This window comes from Tympanuchus pallidicinctus, unplaced genomic scaffold (genome assembly GCF_026119805.1).
Source record: "Tympanuchus pallidicinctus isolate F22 unplaced genomic scaffold, pur_lepc_1.0 scaffold6, whole genome shotgun sequence".
NCBI classification, from domain to species: Eukaryota; Metazoa; Chordata; class Aves; order Galliformes; family Phasianidae; genus Tympanuchus; species Tympanuchus pallidicinctus.
In genome coordinates, this window is record NW_026294780.1 from 19,819,500 (window position 1) to 19,833,192 (window position 13,693).

Consider the following 13,693-nt stretch of genomic DNA (forward strand, 5'->3'; position numbering starts at 1 on the left):
GATTAATCATAATGAATAACCTCATTACTCTGGTTCCATCTTAAAAATAGACTCACTGAGAAGGGGAAGATGCATGTGGATAGTGACTGACTATTCCTTTTCCCAAATTTAATTCTTGTTTTTGAAAGCAACAGGAACAACTTTTGTGGTATTCTAAAATAACTATCTTGAGTACGTAGATAAAACAGAGCTGAACTGACAGTGAAAGTGCCTCCACGTGAAAGTTAGGATAGCATTTGATTTACCTGGTCTGCCTTTGCCCTTGTTAGGAATCGTGAACAAATGATAAAATATGTTCCAGAGAATGTAAACCTCCTGCATCAGTGACTGCTTAGTACTCTTGGATAAAAACTACAGTTTTCTTCTCATCCTCCTTTATCAAAATCTGAAGGCTTTCCAGTATTCTATGACCTTGCTGGATGTCAGTGGCATTCAAAAGAAAGCAATGCACTAAAATACTATTTCATTAAAATAGTGCCCCATATGGGCTTCATTCTAGTGAAACAAAGACAAAAATACAGACCAAAGAAAGCAAAACATCAAAGTCTAGATAAAGACTCAGAATTTTATTCATCTCACCATGAGTTATTGTTTCAATTCTATCTGCCTAAAAGTAAAAAGAAAATAGGCTTCTGAAAAATCCATGTATTTAAAGCCCTTGCAGTATTTTGAAAGTGTTCTTTATGCATGAAATCCTTACTGAGTAGTGTGGTTGTTGTTTTTCAATGGTTTGGCTGGCTTTTATTCCTTAAGAGAAACATGATTTATAAATCTGAATTTAGGAAAGAGTTAATCAGATTGGAGAATATACATCTTACTTTGCTGTACATTCAATTCATATGCATTATTCTGACCTTTAATATCTAAGGATTTTGTCATTCAATATCCTGTGAAAGATGGATTTTTCGGAAAAAGGTAGTGAAGTCTTTCTGTCATTCTGTATCATTTTAATTAAATTCCATAGTAAGTTTGGTTTTAGTAATTTCTCTCTGAGCTCTTTAAATGTTACTGCTGTGAATGTAAAAGGGAGCGCTATTAGAAGTTCTCTTTCAATAGTTGCATGAGTCTGAGTCTGTGCTTTGGTGAAATTTCACTTATTTAATGTATGCCATTATTTAGAATTTACTTTCTCAACAAACTGTGCTGTGTTTTGGGAGAGGAAGTATCTTAGCAGCTAAGGAAATGGAGTGGAACTCTGGAGGTCTGGGTTCGGTTTATTGGCCAAGTACACATTTCCTGCAGAGCTTGAGAAAATTACTTAATAGGCATCTTTGATTTAGTTCTCATTCCCTAAGGTTGTAAGGTGTATGTATCCCTCCCAGATTTGGCTGTTGTGGTGTTTACTAACTACTTGAGAGGCACTTCAATAAGATGAGCATGTACCATCTAATTAAGTACACATCCATCTCTCTAAAGCTGCCAGTGACGGTGGAAAGATTGACATAATTTGTGTGCTACAAGTAATATAAAGACTTTCAAATGCAGTTTTTCAAGACATTTCAGGTCAAGTAGCTGTGTCTGTCAGATTTTACTAGTTTTGCCCTTTTCTTTTTTAGTTCCCAAACATTTTTCAAGTGTTTCAGCCTAGAAGGCTTTCCTAGGTTAGACGTAACATCTAGCAGTGACATGTAGAGCAATGGCATTCATGAATTAGTAGCTATTCAGACAAGTATCCTGTGGGCTCTGTGCAGAGCTAAAAATCTTTTACAGTGTGGATGGTGAGGCACTGAAACAGTTTGCCCAGTGATGTAGTTGGTGCCCTGTCCCTGGAGGCTTTCAAGGCAAGGCTGGATCAAGCCCTGGGCAGCCTGATCTAGCTGTGGTGTCCCTGTTCATTGCAGGGGAATTGGACTAGGTGGCCTTCAGAGGTACCTTCCAACTCTGAGGATTCTATGATTCTATCATTCTATTGTAACTTTGTCTCACTCAAACACATCATTATAGCAACAAACTGCCTAATTAAATCAGACCTAATGAGAAGGATAGCCATGTCTTTACACTGTCACCACTGTTCTAAAAAAGGGGTTTTCAAACACCTTTTAGAATCCTGTTTCGTGAAAAACGTGCTAGGGCAGGTGATCACTGGAGAGCCCATCTTCCTGTCCCGTTGCTGTAGAGAATCATCGACTCACTCAGGTTGAAAAAGACCTTAAAGATCATTGCGTCCAACCATGACATAACCATACTACCCTAACTCCAACAACCCTCCACTAAATCATGTCCCTGAGCACCACATCTAAATGGCATAAAGGCAGAACAGAAGTAGACTTGGGATGTGCTCTTGTATGCAATCTCATAACAGTTAAAAAATGATTAAAATTAAAAGATGGATGTTAATCTGGTATTTCAGAATCTTATTTAACTCATACACCCATCTAGTAAGTTTTACCATTTTAGAGCTGGCTGGAAGTGGCAACATGAGAAATCGGTAACAGTATTATTTCTGATTTTGACTTGCAAATCTATCCCAACGTGGGCCAAAGAGGCTTTTATTTCAGTGTAATTGTTTTTCTTTTTTTTTCTTTTTTTTCTTTTAAGTGTTCGCAAAGGTGCTTTGTGGGCTTTTGTTACTTGTTCTCACTGCTCCCCATGACTGGCATTGATCTTAAATATTGATTTTCTTTTGTCACTGACAAATATTCTTTGTGCTTGCCATTTTAACATCAACCATTTTGCATGATTTCATGCTGAGGCTCCCACATTGCCACATTATTTTGCCACTGTTGGTATTACTTTAACACATTGTAGTGTGTTAGAACTTCCTGCCTACCATGACTTACTCCTACAAGCACAGTAGGAAACTCTCAGTTCACAAATAAAGAAAAATTGAGTAACAGACTTTAAAAAAAAAATTATTTAAAAGCTCTTTGGGGATGTACTTATCCCTTTGATCCCATGTTAAAAGCATGCTGTGTTTCTTATTCTTTTCCTGTAAATTTTGGAGACTGCTGATGTTTTTGTCACTCCTTCCTTCCCTCTGGCTTCTAGATCACATAGTCTTGTAAAATGTGTATACAGATTTAAAGCTAAACTGGAAAGCTTCAACTCACATGCCTCCCATGAAACTGTTTGATATTGCTAATACCAAGAAATTACATCTTTAGTCTTTTTAGTAAAGTTTTAATGAACAAAGTCTGAAATATAGTTCCTCTGGAAAATATAGGAACATAGGTGGACAGAAAATTCCATGTTCCTGCTAATGTTTTGGGGTCACGCGTCCAGCAGAAATGAAACACACTGCTGGCAATGGAATGGCAACTATAAAAAGCTTGGGAACTCTCTATGCCATGTGAGTAGAAATGGTCACTTACTCACAGACTGCATATTTACTCATATTCTTATAATAAAATCCTCCACAGATTAAAAATAATTTTAATTTTAAGTGTTCCATCTAAGGAAGAAGTAGAAGGTCGCAAAGCTATGATCTCAAAAAGCAAGATACATTATTATGGTTACAGTGCTCTTGAACATACTATTAATGTCAGAAATTTAATCATGTATTTTTACTTCAAAAAAGTTAGTCCTTCATGCTGTGTGATATTAACAAAATGGGTGTATATATTACAGAACTTTAGAGAATCTTGTAGGCAAGGATAAAGAGATCAAAAGTAATATAGGAAGACAGAAAACTTAAGGTGGGTGGAGGAGACATACTCAATTTCTGATAATTCTTTGATCATTTTAGCAGTTTCATAATGGATATATTGAATGAGAGAGAAATGAGATTAAGCCTTTCTTTAGGGATTTTCACTGCAGGAATAACAAGAGACCACAAATGGCTTTTCTCCTCTATCTTGGGAAGTAATTCTTAATGAACAAGAAAAGCATGGTACTGCTATTTATGTGGTTATTCGCCTTTTACTGTAACTTTGGAATGCAGTAAAAAGTATGCCTACTCGGTCCTATTCTCTCCTTCCCATTAAGTCCTGTCTTAGAATGAAAAAAAGGGAAGAAAAATCTTCTCCACAATATGTGAGAAGAAATGGTGAAAGTCTGGAGTAGAGAGATAAAAATTCAATCATCTGGCTAGCTCTTAAACTGGTTGAGAATTCACAAAATGGAATAGTGTTCACTATGTACTCTATGACACAGAGCCACGTTTTGGCTCTATGTCTTATCACCTGAGAAAGGTAAAGCTGTGACCATCCTCTGCTGCCTGGTTCCCTTTTTCAGGGTTTTTTCAACCACAGTAACAACGGTAGCTGAAGGAGCAATGAGTATTCACCTGGGATGCTGCAATTCACTGTCTCTTCTAGGAATGTAAACTGACATTAAACAGTATGTCATTCGAAATAAGTACTGAATTCAGACAGTTGAAATGACTGTAGTCCATTTATCTGTAGGAGGTTCTACACAGGCCATAATGAAAATGAACTGCTATGCTGTTAAGAACCATTCTGTTTCTCTAATACAAATTCATATTGTCATAGCGTCGTTTAGGTTGGGAAAGACCTTCAAGAAACAAGTAGACGTGGCACTTAGGGACATGGTTTAGTGGGCATGGTAGTAATGGGTTAACAGTTGGACATGATGATCTTAGACTCTATGATTGTTCCATTCATCTGTGCTTCTATGTGCCACTGTCAACATGACCTACTGAATCTCATCACTAAATCTTGTCCCTCAGTGCTACAAACCATGGGCCTTTTGCACATTAAGGAAGATTGAGGATCCTGGTGTGTTTTTAAACAACATTATTAAAGATAATCCCATAAAAAAGAAGGATCAAACAAATTTTGCCCAACTAATTTTTCTGCATGGTTGAATTTGCCGTTTATTTTTTACTAAAAGTGACCTGAAAAACAGTAAGCTCCATATTGTAGGTATGAGAGTACTCATAAAACTAGCAGACAAATAATACATGTGCCTTATCTTCAAAACTGACCATTACCAGAAATAAGCAAATATAGATCGTTCTTCTCTGACTTCTAGAGAAAAATTAGTGATCATATTCTCCATCCTGGACTTAAGCAAACATACATTTAGGGACTTCCTAGAGTGGATGCTAATTTTGGGGTATCATACTTAGCATCTGTTGATGGATTTGTCAGCTATGAGTTTATCCAGCCTTTTTTTGAACCCATTTATTGTTTTGGCTTCCAGAATATCTTGCAGGAGAAGCCACTTAAAGCAAATGCATAGCATTTCAACTGATTTCAGTTGAGGAATTTTATTTTTCTAAGATTACTCATAAATAGTAAATTTGCACTACAAAGAACACTGATTTTAATGTTGAAGTTGATCCTCTTTTTTTCTAATAAAAAAAAAAATTGGAGCTACAGAAATTTTCAATGGCATGATCATAAGCTCTTGTAATGTGCAGTCAGTAACAAATGAGACACTATGGAATGTAGATGATAGGTACTTTATTTTTGTATTTGTGCTTATATATAGAATTAGCAGTGATGAGGAAGTTTCTAAAAGTAAACTAGACTGTGGGTATCAGGAAACAATGCTAAAAAATAGGCTGGTGTATCTGGTGACCAGACTGTTATTTCCCCAAGAGAATTTTAAAATCTCCTAGGTGACCTTATGGCACTAACAAACATTAATTAACTAATAGGTTATTAAATTCCTGAAGTAATTCTGACAGTGCTTCTAATTGTCCGCTATTGTCTACATTCATTTAGTGAACTTAGTGAACATAATAAAGTTCAGTGAAGCAAAGTGCAAGGTTTTGCACTTGGGTCAGGGTAATCCCAGAAATGTTTACTAACTGGGAGAAAAACTCCTTGAGAGTAGTCCTGCTGAGAAAAACTTCTGGGTACTGGTAGATGAAAAACTTAAAATGAACCAGCAGTGTGTGCTTGGAGACCAGAAAGCCAACAGTGTCCTGGGGTGCATCAGAAAGTGGACTTACCACCGTGGAGAGGGAGGGGATTGACCCTCTCTACTGTGCCTCATGAGGCCCTGCCTGGAGTACTGCATCCGGATCTGGGGCCTCCAGTACACAAAAGATGTAGAGCTTTTGGAGATAGTCCAGAGAACTGGAGTACCTCTCCTCTGAAGACAGGCTGATGGTGCTGGCCTTGTTCAGTCTGAACAAGAGAAAACTACAGGAAGACCCTCCTAGAACTTAAAGGGAGATTATAAACAGAAGAGAAATGAATTTTTTACACATATAGGTAGTGATAAGACGAGCAGGAATGGTTTTAAACTAAAGGAGGAAGGATTTAGATTAAATGTCAGGGAGAATTTTTAACTGATAGAGTGATGAGGTGCTGGAACAGGCTGCCCAGAGAGGCTGTGGATGCCCCAACCCTGGATGGGGCTGGTTTGGATGAGGCCCTGGGCAACCTGATCTAGTACTTGATCTAGTGGTTCGGCAACTGCGCTTATGGCAGGGGTTTGGAACTTGATGATCCTTGAGGTCCCTTCCAACCCAAGGCATTCCACGATTCAATGATTTAAAGGAAAAGTCACTTCAAGGATTACTAGAACTGCATGCATATTTCCACCTGAAAAGGCATAGAACCAACCTGCCAGTGTGCATGCCTTACTTGCCTTCTCTCTGTTTCTTCCCTATTTCTCTTTTTTTTCTTCCCTGCATGGCTGTCTTCTTTATCCTTTGTAACCACTAAAACTAAGCAAGTTAACAAAGTGTTCTCAATTCTTCTGTGGTCATAGTTTCTTCTCCATATTTTTTTGTTTACATAAACTGTTCTGATTCACTACAATGAAAGTGAATCAGTAGCACAATTTATAGCAGTATAACTACAGAAGCCAAAAAGAAAGAAAGAGGGCATACTGACATCCCAGTTCTATATTTCAACAGGTAGATTCCATGAGCATGAATTCCTCAGCTTGGACATGTAATTTTCCTGCAGACTTAGAGATTCAGAATCCCATCACAAAGATTAATCAGATAAAAGTTAAACTACAATTTAAGCCTGTGAGAGAGTAATGGTTTTCCTTGGCAGCATTCTTTGTTAGTGGAGGGCCTGCTGCAAATGAAGACGTGGTCATATGATGCCTTTGACATCTCCTTGAGAGATTTAAGATTGAGGATTTGAAATTTTCAGAGGTAGTAGGTTTCCAAAAACCTCTATATGTAAGACTTATGGAACACTTGGCTGGCACTTAGAATAAGCCAAGTCTCCGAACTTCCCCTTCTTTTTGGACAGGTGGATAGTAGAACTTTTTGTGTAACCCTAATTTTTCAAACGGGGCCCCAGAAAAACTTCCTGCCCAACATTAATAAGTTTCACATAAGGTGTTTTTTTAAATTTTGACTTTCTTTTGCAGAGACATTTTTTCACACATTCAGGAGAATTAAGTAGAGACATTCAATCATTTCAACATTGTGGTCAATTTAACCTGCAAAAAAAATCTCCCATGATAAAAATACGCAAGTTGTTACATTTTTAAAAGACTGCTTTGGCTGTATGCTTCTTTCTTTAACCTAAGTGTTTTTGCTGATATCTGAACAGGCAGAACAGACTTTTTTTTTTTTTTTTTTCCAACAATGGACTTCAGTACAGCCGGTACTAATAATTTGCACTTACATTTTGAAGGGCACTTAAGTGTCAGTAAATTATAGAAACTATTCAGTAATGCCACTAAAATTAAAGTTCAGCTGAGTTTCCTTTAGAAATTTTTATTTCTGGGGTTAAATATGTCCAGTGTTTCAAATCCCGTCAAACTGAAAACAGGTATTTAAACTGTCATGTAGCTTTTTTGTGTACAGCACAATTACAGCAATCAAAGTGCTGGAAGCCGCAGCAGCAGCATGACTTCCTTTTGAGCTGTAACTTGGATGACAAATCTAAGCAAAGTGGAAGACTGCAGAGTCTTAGAATAAAACTAGCAGGAATTTTTCACTTTGTGAGATTTGTTCTTGCCCCAGTATTTTTCATATTTCTAATATTTCTCTAAGAAAGTTCTCTTTTCACTAGAATTACATAGAACGTTGTGTTCTACAGCTCTATAAATTGTTAGATTTTAAAGCCCTGATCTTTACAGGATTTTGAAACTCTTAAAATTATCCCTCTGCAATGTTTTTTGTTATTGTTGGGTCTCCTCAGTGGTCATTGTAGAGAGTGATTCCTATAGTGAATCTGAAGGGCGCATAATTCACATATGGGGGATGCTGAATTTCTTCTTGTGTTTTCTGTACTTCTACTTTGTCACAGGAAGACTACATGGGCCCTGTGGCTTTCTCAACTCCTCAGTGAAGTTCCTAAGAGTAATTGAGTGAATCGGAGCTTAAAAAGCAGTTCTTAGTAAATCTTGAAATAAGTGGCAATTTTGTATTCAGATGAAAATGTTCATTTACAAAGATTCCTAAGTACACCTAAGCTCATTCTTTCATAAATATATTTATGGGAAAAAAGTCTGTACCTTTTATTATCATATTCTTATTATTGCAAACACTGACCATAACTCCTCTGGGAGTCAGCAGGGTCCTAATTCATCCCAAGTGTCCATAAGCCCTTAGCTGAAGCCAGTGTCAGGATCATGAAGGCACAGGTTTCTCATGCAGCCAGCAGTGGGAGGTGGGCACTGCCAGAGGACATCAGAGAATCTGATGGTGTCCATTTTTCTACAGTGTGCACCCAAGTGGAGGGGGTATACATTCCCATTTTTGGTGTGCCGGTTGTTTGGGGGTAAATATGTAAAGCCAAGGTCTGTATCTTCATTTTCTTCACTAGTCCATAATAATCTATTTTAAAATGTTGTGTATCCCTGGAAATTTAATAAACAGTGCAAAAACAGAACATTGTTTTTGTTACAAAGACGATATTTCTGCTTCAAGTTCTAAATCACATTTGTTTTCATAATGAAAACCAGCTCTTTTTTTGTTTGTTTATTTATTTTGTGAACAGTCTAATTGCCACTGAGCTCTCAAACTATATTGTTTCTTTAAAGATGTTGCTTAAAAACACCTCAAGAATTTTAATCTTTTTGAATGTGTGAAAGGCTCCAGATTTGTGCGCTAAGGGATATAGTTCAGTAATGGAACTTGGTAGGTCAGGTTGATAGTTAGATGTGATGATCTTGAAGGTCTTTTCTAACCTAAATGACACTATAAGTATGATACTATAATTCTGTATGTGTATATTTTTAGTATGCTGCTTTAAAGCAAAATGGAGTCCTTTTTCTGCAAGCACGCATATGAATTTTCATGTTTTTTACATCTATTAAATCCTACTGAAATCAGTAAAAGGTACCTAAAGCTTTGAGAATCATTGTTTTATATGAGTGATTTCACTGACATAAATGCAGTTGTTATACTGAGAATTGTTTGTGCAGTCATATCAAAACCTTCATCCTTCATGCTTTGTGAATCTTAAAGTGGCGAGAACTGTCAGACATATGCATTTTTTACAAGCTAGAAGGCTGCAGCTGAGAGCAGTAAATCAAATCTTTAAGCTGATTCCCTCATAATTTTTCTTCCCCATCCTAGGATTATCCTTTCTTCCTGCACTTACTTCAGATCTTTGAAAAGAGGGTCTTTGAGGCCCAGCAGGTATGGGCATTGTGGCATATGGAGGATGACTACTGACTTCCTTGGTGTTTACTGAACATAATACTTGGCTCTTTGTCTTTTCTGAACCTCAGTGTCATCTCTGTGTTCTTCTGGTGCAATTGTTTCTCCAACTTTATTTCTGACAACCCAAGATGGTATAGAGGTTGTGTTGCAGCTCACCAGTTATGTGAGATGATGGATTCATACTGGCAGGTCTGGTACCAGGGCAAAGGAGATTATTCAAGTCTTCAAGCTTCTGTGATGTTACAAGAGTGTGCAGAATGGAGGGAGCCATGCTTGTGTTTGATGAGATCCCACTCATACCTATGCAGCCTGCTAATAATTAGGCAGGTTATGGCAGCCAGTGTTCCTTCTTTGCTTTCTTTCTTTTAACAGAGTAAAAGTACCATCTGGCACCAGCAATTGGATTTTCATAAGGTGAAAGCTTTTCAACAAATTCTTTCTTAACAGAGGGGAAGGATGAAGTACAATCCTTAGATTTGGCAAAAAAAAAAATAAAAAAAAATGCCTGATTGTTAATGCTGACTAGAAGGAGAGAGTAGAGAGAACAGAAAAAACAGAGTATACATTATGTGATACAAAGGAAATAAGAGAAAAATTCTAGCAAAAATGTTTGTAGGTTCTGTGGAAGAGTTTGTGCAGGAGCAAGAAAATGCTTTCTTGTTGACAAAAAGCTAGAAAACAATACTACATTGGTAGGGCTAAGGATATGATACAATAGATTTATTTTTTTTTTATATTCTCTTGTAAGATGAGAGAGACAGAAGTAAACCACAGCTGGAACAGTGGCACTAAACTAAGTTGGATTTTTTTCCCTAAGTTTGTCTAGTAGCTGTTGTAAGTTTCCTAAGGAAGTTCCAATTTGAGCTACTGAATAAAGCTTGAGAGTTTGTACTTTAAATGTTGTTAAGTGCTGCTATTTTGTTAATTGTACAGTGCTCGAGGTACAAATAAATCGTATTCATTTCTGTAGCATATTCTTTTCAGAAAAGTCAGACTGAGGAAAGCAGATATATACGTTAATGGGCTTGATTTCAGAAATCGTCTAACTACAGATGCTGTTAATATGGCAGTGGGAGTACATGTGTGGTGCTCCTTTATTTCTGGTCTCTACTTCCCTCCATAGGATCCTAAATACTCAGAAGAGGAGCTGAAACACCAAGTGAAAGCTGACTATATGCCTGATTACACACACCTTAGAAGACACCACCAATAAATCTGCTGACAGATCTTTAATTTCTTACTTTCTTTCCTGACCAAGATTCAGTAACTTTTGGTCTGTGGTGACTGACCTTAACCAAGTCTGATAAACCTTCTCTTTTCAGGTCTGCTTTTCCTTATCTGCCACTCAAGCAGAAATTCTTTGCTTTTGTACATACAAGTATACACACATTTATGCACAGAAGTTACTGAAACAGGGCAGAAACAAAGGAAGCAAGCATAACAGACCTCTGAGCAAGTTCATTATGGATGAGCAGTTCTATGTTTTGCCTCTGGGGAATTATCTGCATTATTTTTTTCAAGGTGTCTCTTTTTTCCTGCTAAATGCATGCCTGTTGCATGTTTTGTGGAGCTAGAATACCTCCTGCACTACTACTGTGCTGGGTTTGTTCTTTGTTTGTTTGTTTGTAGAGATTAAACCTTTTCTTGTTAAAGCAAAAATGTCTGTGCTGCTAGGCATCAGGTAGACTTTAGCCATAGCTGTCCATAGTGTTTTGCTATCGTAATGTAGCTGCTATCTGAGTGCTGATTGCTTGTTGTTGTTCCATAGTAATTATTCTGCTAAGCACATTCAGTGATAAGCTTGACTGAAAGGAAAGATTTTAGTAACCATCCATTCTGCGAACCAATCTGTTTTTCCATTTTTGTACATTAGCTCTTTAAAATAAGAAGTTCCCACTTTCCTGAAGATTGCACACTTTCTTTGAAATGACTTTGTTGAACAGAAGTCTGAAATACCAATAGAGAAAAAAGGGAGATGTACAGTGGAAAAAGAAAGGCATATCTATATTGTGCAACTGCCTAGAACTCGCTACTCTGCTTTGCTTTTGAAATGCGTGGAAGGACATTGCAGGCAACGCACTTGAAATTCATGTTTTCACTGTTGATTCAGACAGCTTTACCATGAGGACCACTGTAATAACGACAGGCTGGAAAAAGTTTCAAGCAGCTTGGTTAGCATCGCAAAGTTTTCAGCAGTTACACACCGAATGCGGTTCCCCAAGAAAATATTTTTTTGCCTTAGTATGAAGCCATCCTGCGTATGCCATTCTCTGCCTCACTCACACCCACGCTGCAGAGGTTCTTATCTACTGAAGTATATGCTACTGCTCCTCCAAGTTCACTGAAAAGATTGGAAGCTTTATTCAGAGCTGTTGTGACCACATCATTGAAAACTGCATTGTCGTGTGCACATACCGCGAACAAGTGACCTTAATTCCAACATTCTGTAACTTTGTAGCTTTGCAGATTTGCTTTAATGGGAAGCAATTTTCATCTAAAGCTATTGCGTGTATACACCCTTATTATGTTTCCTGAATACCATATTCAGCAAAAATTCAGTTTAGCAAGCAAAGGCATATGTTTAAATCTCATTAAAATCATTGAAACATGTAAGGATTTTGTTTCCTGGTCCCCTTAATGGTGTCATTGGGATTGTTTGTGCAAAGGTAAGTATATGGGAATGCATGGCAGTCTGGCCTAGTCTGTATCTTGCTGTGGACCTTACTTTTATTTGTGTACTCCCAGCTAGAAGGGAGCCTTGTTCAATTTTCAGGAATGCTTCAGAACACACTTCACACCGAGATGGTTGCAAAGGATGTGGCTGGTGTCAGGCAAGCTATAGGTACATAATAGCATTAGGATCTTGCAGTCCGTGTTATGAATGTTTGAGATAGTTGTGAGTAGGCATCCTCAGAGAGGTGATAGAAGAAACTTTCTGAGTATAGAGCAAACTGTGCAGAGCGAATGCAGTGGGGAATGTCAGAGTTAACTAAAAATGAACCTGTAACAGTCATCTGCCTGCAAGGATGTTTAGACAAGGAGATAGCTCTTTACAAGCTTTTTTCATTCCTATGATTTCTGATTAAGTTGTCATTATTTTTTTCCTGTTTAAAAAGTTAGCTTTCTACTTTTTATTCCAGTAAAATACAGGGCTTATGTTCTTCTTGTTGTTACTGCTTAAAAGTTTTTTAGGGCAGATTTCTCTACAGGAAAGACATGAGCAGATCCATCGCAAAAGCATTAGCTGACATGGAGTCAATAAACAAACACTTTAGAGAGAAAATTGAGGCAAAACAAAGCAAAAAGCTCTTGGATTATCGCAGATGAACATTATTTTAAAGATGAAGCAATGCAGTTTACTTTCAAATAAACATTGTAAGAATAATTTTCAATATTTATTATTAGAAACAATTTTCATTCTCTGTTCAAAATTCTGTCCCTAAAACCAGCCTCATATGATGGCTATTTTTAGGTAATAAAAATTAAAAACTAGATACAGATACATCAACTTTGGCTTGTGGGCCTTTCAGTTGGGTGTTTTGAGGCTGGTTGTTATTCGCTGATCAAACTGCAAACAAGAATGATTTACTGCTCTTGGACTGGGTTTCTGAAATATGTAAGGAATTCTTTTTTGGAATTTGTAAGTGCTCTGCAGGTCTAAGTTTATGACCTTGTTTTATTTATTCCTACTCTACCCCTTAAAGAGAAAAATCCACTTAGTAGTAAAGGGCATGTGACTAGAGCAGTTTTTTTCCATGCTCTGTTCCTCCAGAATTTTTCTCTTCCCATTTGGGAGATGTACGGAAGAGAAATAGTAGAATTGGCATCCAACTCAGCAAGACCTATGCCACCACTGGCACTGGAGAAGGATTTCATTTCTAATGTTCTGAATATACAGAATTGCTTTTTCAGTCTTTGAAAACAGTAGATTAAAATAAATCTAAATGTCAAACAGTCTTTAAACAAAAAAAACTACTATAAATCCATGAGAGAAAAGGGATGTGCTCCTCCAAAATGTTCCCCCATAAAAGCATGAAGATTTACAGGTTTACAGGAGAAACTAGATTATTTCTATATATACATACTGGTTATTTCTCCCAGCTATAAATACAATGAAAAAAATGGATTTCCTTAAATGTACTGTAGCTTTAAGAAATTTACTTTCTTGCATATGTTTAATCTCAAACACATTTGTTTCCA

General features: G+C 37.1%; 1 protein-coding gene across 2 annotated transcripts in view; it reads left to right on the forward strand.

The window, feature by feature from the left end:
- Window positions 1–13,693, forward strand: part of NALCN (sodium leak channel, non-selective) — a 212,393-nt gene that overhangs the window by 85,591 nt on the left and 113,109 nt on the right. The gene's annotated exons all lie outside the window — the stretch shown is intronic.